Source organism: Symphalangus syndactylus, chromosome 6, assembly GCF_028878055.3.
Source record: "Symphalangus syndactylus isolate Jambi chromosome 6, NHGRI_mSymSyn1-v2.1_pri, whole genome shotgun sequence".
NCBI classification, from domain to species: domain Eukaryota; kingdom Metazoa; phylum Chordata; class Mammalia; order Primates; family Hylobatidae; genus Symphalangus; species Symphalangus syndactylus.
Genome location: NC_072428.2, coordinates 77,375,669 through 77,386,409, shown reverse-complemented (window position 1 = coordinate 77,386,409; position 10,741 = coordinate 77,375,669). Strand labels below are relative to the sequence as shown.

General features: G+C 35.7%; 1 long non-coding RNA gene across 1 annotated transcript in view; it reads right to left on the bottom strand.

Annotated features, from left to right (window-relative positions):
- Positions 1–1,688: 1,688 nt before the first annotated feature.
- Positions 1,689–10,741, bottom strand: part of LOC129483987 (uncharacterized) — a 68,985-nt gene continuing 59,932 nt past the window's right edge. Inside the window, exon 5 of the long non-coding RNA XR_008658336.1 lies at positions 1,689–2,127. This is a non-coding gene — a long non-coding RNA (uncharacterized lncRNA). The remainder of the gene's footprint in view (positions 2,128–10,741) is intronic.

Sequence of the window (10,741 nt, the reverse complement as noted above, 5' to 3'; positions counted from 1 at the left end):
TCAGTCTCTTAAAAACACTTTCTGTAGCTCTGTACCTGATTTTAAAATAACACATCTGTTATTTACAAGCCAAATTTCCATGGAAAATAAACACATCTTTGGAAATTGCTGAACTCTTGGACACTTCTAGTGAGTCTTTTCCTCTCCTTAAATTTATTTGAAGACATGGAGTCTCTTTTACTCTCTATTCTATTTATATTTTATTCATTTTGTAACATAAAAGAAAAGATAACCTCTGATAACCTATTCCCTATGTAGTTTGTATTATCCAACCTTAATACTCCCTTCTAGTGATAAAAGTATTAATAGACTTTTTTTCTTGTTTTTACCAGTTTTGCTGTTTTTGAAATAAATATTATTGACTATAAAAGTAAGAATGCATCATTCAAAAGCATCTGTGTTTTTTTAACACATGCCAAATTCTGTGTGAATAACTTATTGTCTGACAAAGGCTACTGTGACAGTGAAAAGCTCTGAAAAAAAACTAGAAGGAAAACAAAGTTAATTTAAGAAAAATCTTAATTTTAAGGTAAATTTCTTCCTTTGCCCAATTCTGTTACAGTAAATTGAGGTTACATTTTAATATAGGGTCCAGACATAAAGATTATTCGTCTTAGATTGGTAACTATATACATATACAATTCATATATATAATATATAAATATACATATAAAAATATATAATATATATAAAATATATAGAATATAAAATATATAAATATATAAATATACAATACATAAAATATATAAATATATAAATATATACAATATATACAATATATAAATATATAAATATAAAATCTCCACATACACATATCCACACACACACACACACACACAGACACACAAACACACATATATACATATCTTGTTAATATTAAATGTATATGGTTTCTCAGGATACCATTTATACAATTTCTTCACTAATCACCTTCCCTTTTATTTGATGCTTTTATTAGTTCTAATTCCTCATCTTAATTTTGAATCCAGAAAATATTAATATTTAATGGTAATTTTCATAGCCCTCTCATGTAAATTATGTTTTAATAATTTCAGCCACCTTAAAAGGGCATACAAAAGAAATGCTATCATATTTACCACCATCTTGCAGATAGAGAAACTTAGGAAATTGCCTTTTGCTAGAATTCAACAAAATAATAAGTTGAGCTAGCTCCCTGTTTTCTAGTGTTTCCATATTTGGCACTAGCTGCGACATTAAGCAAAAGCATTGACTTACAGAATGCAGTGTATGGTGTTAGGTGGCACATGGGAAAAATAATGTCTGAGATGTGTCGGACAAGTCTGAAGTCTGGCTGCTGCCCAGAGGCCCTGCTTTTCTTTCCCGTAAGAGCCACCATTTTGCTTGAAATGCTATTTTCTACCGCGCCTATCTGGTTGGCTCCAACTCCTCCTGCAGAATATAGAGGAGATGCCCCCTTTCCTGGAATATGTTTCTTTCCTGACCCTTCTATCTCTAACGAAAAGTTCTTTCCTCTGATGCTATAATGTGCTGCGTTACCTCATTAATTGATTGAGCAATTATAGAACACTGTACTCTTAGAAATTAGAAAGGAATCATACTGTAATCACCTTCTATGTTCAAATACCAACTCCTCGCTGAAACCTAGGAAACTATTTCTGGGTTGGCAAAATCTACCTACAGACAAATAAGCATTTGTTCACACATAATTGTTTATTTCCATGCCTATATCCACCAAAAGATTATCATCAATTTGGAGGTTTAAATTTGCAACTTGTAATTTTTTATTCTCAGAGATCAGAACATCTCCTGAATTTTATAAAAGAAATTAAGAAAGAAAGAAAAGGATAGCTAAAGAATGCATGCTTTAAGTGCTTGACCAAGTAGACGTTTAATAATCTTTCAGGCTGTGTGACAAATAAAACTCTTCATCTATCATCAGCCACACTAATCCTGTTCTCAGTACAACTCTGTAGACCCAGGCCTGATTATTAGGGAAAACAATATATTGTTTCTATGACATGTTGATTGTTAATAATTATGGTCAACTAAACAATATTACACATATTAAAATCTATTCCCTAGTTGTCATCGTTTTCCTCAGTTCTACTGGCTCCAGACAGTCTGGCATTGAATCAGTTCTTTGTTCTGTGGAAGAAAAAAGCATATTTAGAACAGGAATGATTAAAAATAAACTAATATCATTCCACCTGGAGTTTATTTATAAGAAACCATCTGGCTATGCTTGGATCAATACTATCAGGAAGCTTGAAAAATTAAGTTAGTATGATAACTTCCTTTGGTGACTAGTTATTAAAAGAAAATAAGGTGGTACTTATTTTGAGGGGGCTTCTTTTAATAAAAGCTTGTGCTTCCCTGAATCTTAAATATAAAATGTAGATTTCCATGAGAGGAGACCTTAGAAATGATTCAAGTCAGGTGTTAGATAATGTCACAACATTATGTGATATATTAGAGAATGCCACAGGATGTTGAAATGTAATATACATAGTTTTTTTTTAACTATAGACAAACCATTTGTAAAAGCAGGAAACTGAAACTATGAGAACGTTTATTAATTGTGATGATTTATTCAGTGATAGTTATGGAGGCTTCATTATGTGTCAAACAGTATGCTGAGCATCGAAAAAATTTAAGAGAGATGAAATTATCTCAAGAGATTACAGTGCAGTGTGGCAAGGGGAAAAAGCAACAGGTAAAAAATTATTATAAAGTATGAGATAATAGTATAGTTGAGGTGTGTATAAGGTGGACTGGGATGCAAAGGACGGCCACACAACTTGGAGTAGTATCAGGAGTTCTTAGAAAACTCTATAGAGTAGGAGATGCTCGCCCTGAGCCTTAAAAAATAAAATAAATGGACACAGCCGCAAAGTAGATAAAGGATTCCAGTAGGAGAAACCAGATGGGCTAAGACAAAATCAAAGCATCATAATTTTGCAGAATGAGTAGTAATTTGGTACAGCTAAAGAATAGGGTTTCTTAAAGCTGGTATCAGTTTTGCAAATGTGGAGTTAAATTTAATCTTAAGAGTATACTCCAATTAAGTAAGCTAAACATTTTTCAGCAATTAACTTCACATACATAAATATGAAGCAAAACCCACAGAGATTCTTAAGTATATGCAAATGAGAGAAATAAACTTTATGTGAGGTACCTGGGAATGTTATATCATCCTCGTGGTGTTCATAGGTTAAGTGATTAGACAATTGAGAGCATTGACTTTGGAGGCAGAAAAAGCTATTGTCACATCCTCAGTTTGCCACTTATTACCTGGGTGACTTTGGGAGCATTACATAAACTGCTTAATGTTAGTTTACTTAGCACACAAGATAATGTAAATAATAAACTCTTCTTGCAGAGGTATGCCTGGAACCTAGTAGGTCTTCAGGGAATAACAGCTATTATCTTTGCCATGCTGCTAATGACAGTATTATCAATTTGTTCTAGAAGTGGTATTACTATAACAAATAAGACATTGCACTTAGAGAATACACAACATATTTTCTTTTTTTATTATACTTTAAGTTCTAGGGTACATGTGCACAATGTGCAGGTTTGTTACATATGTATACATGTGCCATGTTGGTGTGTTGCCCCCATTAACTTGTCATTTACATTAGGTATATCTCCTAATGCTATCCCTCCCCACCTCCCCCCAACCCATGACAGGCCCCGGTGTGTGATGTTCCCTTTCCTGTGTCCAGATGTTCTCATTGTTCAATTCCCACCTATGAGTGAGAGCATGCAGTGTTTGGCTTTTTGTCCTTGCAATAGTTTGCTGAGAATGATGGTTTCCAGCTTCATCCATGTCCCTACAAAGGACATGAACTCATCCTTTTTTATGGCTGCCTAGTATTCCATGGTGTATATGTGCCACATTTTCTTAATCCAGTCTATCATTGATGGACATTTGGGTTGGTTCCAAGTCTTTGCTATTGTGAATAGTACCACAATAAACATACATGTGCATGTGTCTTTATAGCAGTATGATTTATAATCCTTTGGGTATACACCCAGTAATGGGATGGCTGGGTCAAATGGTATTTCTAGTTCTAGATCCTTGAGGAATCGCCACACTGTCTTCCACAATGGTTGCACTAGTTTACAGTCCCACCCATCAACAGTGCAAACGTGTTCCTATTTCTCCACATCCTCTCCAGCATCTGTTGTTTCCTGACTTTCTAATGAATGCCATTCTAACTGGTGTGAGATGGTATCTCATTGTGGTTTTGATTTGTATTTTTCTGATGGCCAGTGATGATGAGCATTTTTTTATGTATCTGTTGGCTGCATAAATGTCTTCTTTTGAGAAGTGTCTGTTCATATCCTTAGCCCACTTTTTGATGGGGTTGTTTGTTTTTTTCTTGTAAATTTGTTTGAGTTCTTTGTAGATTCTGGATATTAGCCCTTTGTCAGATGAGTAGATTGCAAATATTTTTTCCCATTCTGTAGGTTGCCTGTTCACTCTGATGGTAGTTTCTTTTGCTGTGCAGAAACTCTTTAGTTTAATTAGATCTCATTTGTCAATTTTGGCTTTTGTTGCCATTGCTTTTGGTGTTTTAGACATGAAGTCCTTGCCCATGCCTGTGTCCTGAATGGTATTGCCTAGGTTTTCTTCTAGGGTTCATATGGTTTTAAGTCTAACATTTAAGTCTTTAATCCATCTTGAATATTTGTATAGGGTGTAAGGAAGAGATCAAGTTTCAGCTTTCTACATATGGCTGGCCAGTTTTCCCAGCACCATTTATTAAATAGAGAATCGTTTCCCCATTTCTTGTTTTTGTCAGGTTTGTCAAATATCTGATGGTTGTAGATGTGTGGTATTATTTCTGAGGGCTCTGTTCTGTTCCATTAATCTGTATCTCTGTTTTGGTACCAGTACCATGCTGTTTTGGTTACTGTAGCCTTGCAGTATAGTTTGAAGTCAGGTAGTGTGATGCCTCCAGCTTTGTTCTTTTGGCTTAGGATTGGCTTAGCAATGTGGGCTTTTTTTGGTTCCATATGAACTTTAAAGTAGTTTTTTCCAATTCTGTGAAGAAAGTCATTGGTAGCTTGATGGGGATGGCACTGAATCTACAAATTACCTTGGGCAGTATGGCCATTTTCATGATATTGATTCTTCCTATCCGTGAGCATGGAATGTTCTTCCATTTGGTTGTGTCCTCTTTTATTTCTTTGAGCTGTGGTTTGTAGTTCTCCTTGAAGAGGTCCTTCACATCCCTTGTAAGTTGGATTCCTTGGTATTTTATTCTCTTTGTAGCAATTGTAAATGGGAGTTCACTCATGATTTGGCTCTCTGTTTGCCTGTTATTGATGTATAAGAATGCCTGTGGTTTTTGGCCATTGATTTTGTATCCTGAGACTGCTGAAGTTGCTTATCAGCTTAAGGAGATTTTGGGCTGAGACAATGGGGTTTTCTAGATGTACAATCATGTCATCTGCAAACAGGGACAGTACAGGGATGCCCTCTCTCACCACTCCTATTCAACATAGTGTTGGAAGTTCTGGCCAGGGCAATCAGGCAGGAGAAAGAAAGAAAGGGTATTCAATTAGGAAAAGAGGAACACAACATATTTTCTAATCTGTCAAACTTATGGGCAGGGCCTCTTCATCCCATGTGGGGCTATCCTTTTTACAGTAATTTCTCAAGCCAGTCAGAAAGTACAAGAGCAGAATTGTTGTAATATGAGTATAACTTTTGAGTCTTTTTCCACTACTGTCTTCATATTTCATGTCCCGTTTGAGTTTGCTGTTTTATTGGTAGAAATAGGCAACATAAACACAGATGTGGCCACAAAGTGAAGTGGTGATACAATTATTTTTCAGTGTAATGATCAATTATTAAATATATAAAATTTAAAAAACAGCTTTCCAGGCTTTTGAACAGTGATTACTAATTGATTAATTAAATTATCTTATGTAATTTAGACCACAATTTCAAACCAGTATATCTTATTCCTTTAACTACTTTTAAGATAGTATATATATAAATACAATAATTTCAAAACTATTCCTAGAGTTATAATAAAGCCTGAGACATCAACACTGATTTTAATTCATATTTCTCTTTTAGATCTCGTATTTTCCAAATGTTATACTTATTTTGAGAGCTTAGTAGGGTTTTATTATTTTGATGCTTTCCTAGGGTTTCTTTAATCTCATTATTTAAAAGTCTCATAACATAATACGTAAAACTTTGCTGTAGGAAAATAAAGGACTCCATTTAATGTTCCCACAAACAGGTCCAATATCTCAACCAATAAATAAATCAAGTGATGATATTCTTATTGCTACTTCTCTGTTATATATTGAAGGCTTAACCTGTCACAGGCACTATGCTAATGGCTGTAAAAAAAAAGTGTCATTATTAATTTTCAGGATATTCCTGTGAGTTAGCTACTGTAATAATCCACATTTTAGAGGTAGGAAAGTTGAGACTTAAAGTGGTTAAGTTTGATCTCACCGAAAATCAAACATTTAGTAAGTGGTAGATCTAGAACCTGAATATAGCCTATGTTGATTCTAACTCTCATAAAACTAACTACTTTGTTCAGGATAAAATTATATTATTGTAAATACAGAATATTTTAAACAATTTTAAAATAAAAAGGGCAGGAGATAAATGTCTCTATTGGCAATGTCTTTTTCCTGGACTTGTTCTAATGTGTAGAAGCCTTGAAGGAGCAGACTGCAAACACTGTACATCCCCCTAGCCTTTATACTTCATATTTTTCTTCCCTCTGATCATATATTAAGAAATATTTGTTGAACAGCTACTTTGAATTAGGAACTGGGGTTTCTATGATGTTCAAAGCATGTTTGCTACCTTTTCAGCTCTATAGAATGTACAATAATAAGAAAAATAGGGTTAAGCAATGCTTATAATGCATTATGACAAGTGGTACATAACAATATTGGAAAGCATGAATAACTCTGCCTAGGTTGGAATTAACAAATTTGTTATTTGATAAACTGTATTGTAATAGGACAGTGCTATAGTGACAAATATAACTGATTTTTTTAGCTGGGCCATGAAAGAGTGCTTGTAAGGTTAACGAATAGCCATGTACATTTCTGCCAGAATTACTCTATAAGGCATATTTATGGATTCATTTTAACTATAAATCAAAAAGCAAATGCCTGGGCTGCCTCCAATTTTGAGCAAGTGCCAACAACTCTAGAGTCCCCCTTACATTTCCTTCTAAGTCTCCCTTCTATTTATTTCTTTCTCAAAATTCAGTGTTTTATCCCGTTTGGGAGTCAGCCGGACTTGCAGGATTATAGGTTACTTACCTTAGAAGAGGTTCAAGAGGGACTGTTACATGCACTATATTCAAGGACAAGTCAGGATTCCTGTTGCCCAGCAGGTATTGGTCTGACTGTCTTAAGTGGAGAATAACCTGAAATCTTGCATACCTTCCTGAAAAATGTGACACTTGATGGAAGTGTCCAGTCATTATGATAGGATGGGATACTTTAGTATATATGATAGAAAAATTTATTAAAATAATCCTTTATATTTTGTTTATATTGCTATTGAAATAAGGCTATAAAAATGACCAAAAATAATGGTCACTTTTGACTCCCTTCCCTTTCTGACTGCAACCAGTGATGTTTTGAAAAAAGCAATATTATTTTTGTTTTTTGTTTTTTTGAGACAAGATCTTGCTCTGTTGCCCAGGCTGGAGTACAGTGATGAGATCACAACTCACTGCAGCCACAACCTCCAGAGCTCAAGCAATTATTCTACCTCAGCCTCCCGAGTAGCTGGGACTTCAGATGAACAGCACCATGCCCAGCTAATTTTTGTATTTTTTGTAGAGATGGGGTTTTGCCATGTTGCCCAAGCTGGTCTTGAACTCCTGGATTCAAGAGAAATGCAATACTTTAAAGAGCTGACATTGACTTTGTTCCAGAGTAAAAATGTATTTATGTGGAAAAGAGCAGAATTGTTTTAGTGGAGAAACAACACGTGGGATAGAATCAAGGAAATGGGCCGGGCACGGTGGCTCACGCTTGTAATCCCAGCACTTTGGGAGGCCGAGGCGGGTGGATCACGAGGTCAGGAGATCAAGACCATCCTGGCTAACACAGTGAAACCCCGTCTCTACTAAAAATACAAAAAATTAGCCGGGCGAGGTGGCGGGCGCCTGTCGTCCCAGCTACTCGGGAGGCTGAGGCAGGAGAATGGCGTGAACCCCGGGGGGGGGAGCCTGCAGTGAGCCGAGATTGTACCACTGCACTCCAGCCTGGGCGACAGCGAGACTGTCTCAAAAAAAAAAAAGTATCAAGGAAATGAACACTGGGTGTAGGACTTGGAAAATGAGGAATAAGTGGCCCATATTGGCAGTGTCTTTTAGAATGAAACCTGTTAATTCTTAGAACAGTGAGCTGCTTATCAGGAAATGACTCAGTGGTATACCTACAGATGCTGAATCTTGTTCACTGGGACTTCTGTCCTAATAAAAGTATCCCACATGCAGATTCAGATTTTCAAGGATACAGTTACTTTTCAGGGCATAATGCAGCTTAAAAAATGAATATATAAAGGTCACCAGGACAGACCTGGGCTAGAGGAGATGTCCTAGATATTTGGACTATATAAAACCTTCTAGACTTCTTTGTTTCTGGAAAAGAGGCAGTCTATCTCTGGCTAATATATAATTTCTCTAGCACAGTAGAGTAGAGGAGAGCTGCAGATTAAGTATGAGCTTTTAAGAAACGAATTTAATCTTCCTTATATATTCTCTGAGGGATCCAGTTAATATTTACCACGGAAATAAAGCCTAAAGGCCATTTAGGCTATGATCCCTTGGGAAAGCTAGAATGGAGACCAAAAGAGAAATTCACAAGCTTTAGTGAAAGGAATAAAAAAATGATTAATCTGTGGCATCAATAGCCCTATTGATTAACTATGTTGATTGAATTCATTTGACTAAGCAGGCACATTTCTGCTTCCTCACTTTCTACTTTATATGCATCTTTTCTGTAGCAGCTCACACTTTCAGATAAAGAAATTTTACTTTATATAGGGTGATCAAGTATTTTTAGAATCTAAGACAATTCTGACTCTAAATCCTTCTATTACCCACACAACAGACTCTGAGATATAATCTTCTCTGCACACGAGAATCATCATATGCAAGCACAAAATCTTAGTTAACTTCACTGATTGTACTGAGGATAGCGATAGCAAGATTAAAATGAACATCAGATAACTTCTAAATCATTTGTGTTTAAGCATCAGAATATGTTATGTAATTTCCTTACTAAATCCTCAGTCTTCTTTTGTGGGAGATAAATTTAAAATGGAATGTCCATTTACATTTGCAATCTCAGAATCCATCTGTGGTAGGCAGCCTCTAAAATGGCTTTCAATGATTTCTGCCTCCTAGTGTCCACAGCCTGTGTAACCCTCTCCCCTTGAGTGTAAGCTGGACTTAGTGCCTCATTTTTAACAAATACAACATGGCAAAAATGTTATCATGCCATTTATTATATCCTTTTTCTCTATTTTATCTTCATATTCTATCTTCTCTATCTCTCACTCCTGTGATTCTATGGAACCAAACCACCATGTTGTCAGTAGCCGTATAAAAAGTCCACATAGCAAAGTACTGGAGTCTCTGTTCACCATCCAGTGAAGGCCTGAAAACTACCAGTAGCTACTTGAGTGAGGTTGGAAGTGAATACTTCCCCCATCTGAGCCATGAGATGACTGTAGCCATTTATGACAGCACACAGCCTTGTGAAATTTCCTGAGTCAGAGACACCAGCCAAACCATGCCCAGATTCCTGACTCAGAGAAAATGTGAGATAATAAATGTTAGTTATTTCAAGCTACTATGTTTTAGGATAACTGTTAAGCAATATTAGTTAACTAATATACCAGCTGAATGGTGAGAGAAGGGCAAGAATGAGTATGGGCTAATGGATGAAGAGTAGAGAAACCGCTGGTGAGAGACAAGCTTGACATAGTCATCTGATCTAGGCTGAATAATCCTACCTGAATACTTACGTTCTCTGTATAATCATAGAAAAGACAAGGTACAACTATTGCATCTACAGAAGACACATTCCAAGGAATACAGTTTTTCAAAGCACATCACATGAGCCCTGGACTCAGCTAACAAGAAATCCCCATGAACATAAACAGATGTTTTAATGTGCAGCTTCTGTCAGCTAATCTTGTAAACGGTGCCACATTTGCTTTCTACAATGAACTTGTAATAGTAGTATTTCCTTAATATGTCAGCAGTTATGTTCCTGAAACTCATATTTGTTGAATATTACAATTGTACATTGATTTACCAGTTCTGAAAATCAGTTCTTGACTGCTCTTTGTAAATTTGAGTGAGATTCCAGAATAGACAATTCCTTTATTTGAGAATGAAGTATGTTTATATGGTATCCTCTTATCATGAAACCCTCACTGTTGAGGCCTTGAGTTTAATGTTGTGTGCGCGTGTGTGTGTGTGTAATATAAAGAGGAATTAAAGAGTTCTGGTAGTGCTACAAAAGAGATACACTGAACAAAATTCTGTTCTCAAAAAAGACAAGTGAATGTCAGGAATAAGTGACATGTTGATTTCTTGATGCAAGATATGGGGTTACCATGGTGATAATTGCATAACATCTATATTTCCATAAAACCATCTGGGAGGGAGTAGAATATTCTCTTTAAAAAAGACATTATATCCTTGGCGTATTATTTGTAGTTGGTTAAAAATAGCCCAGG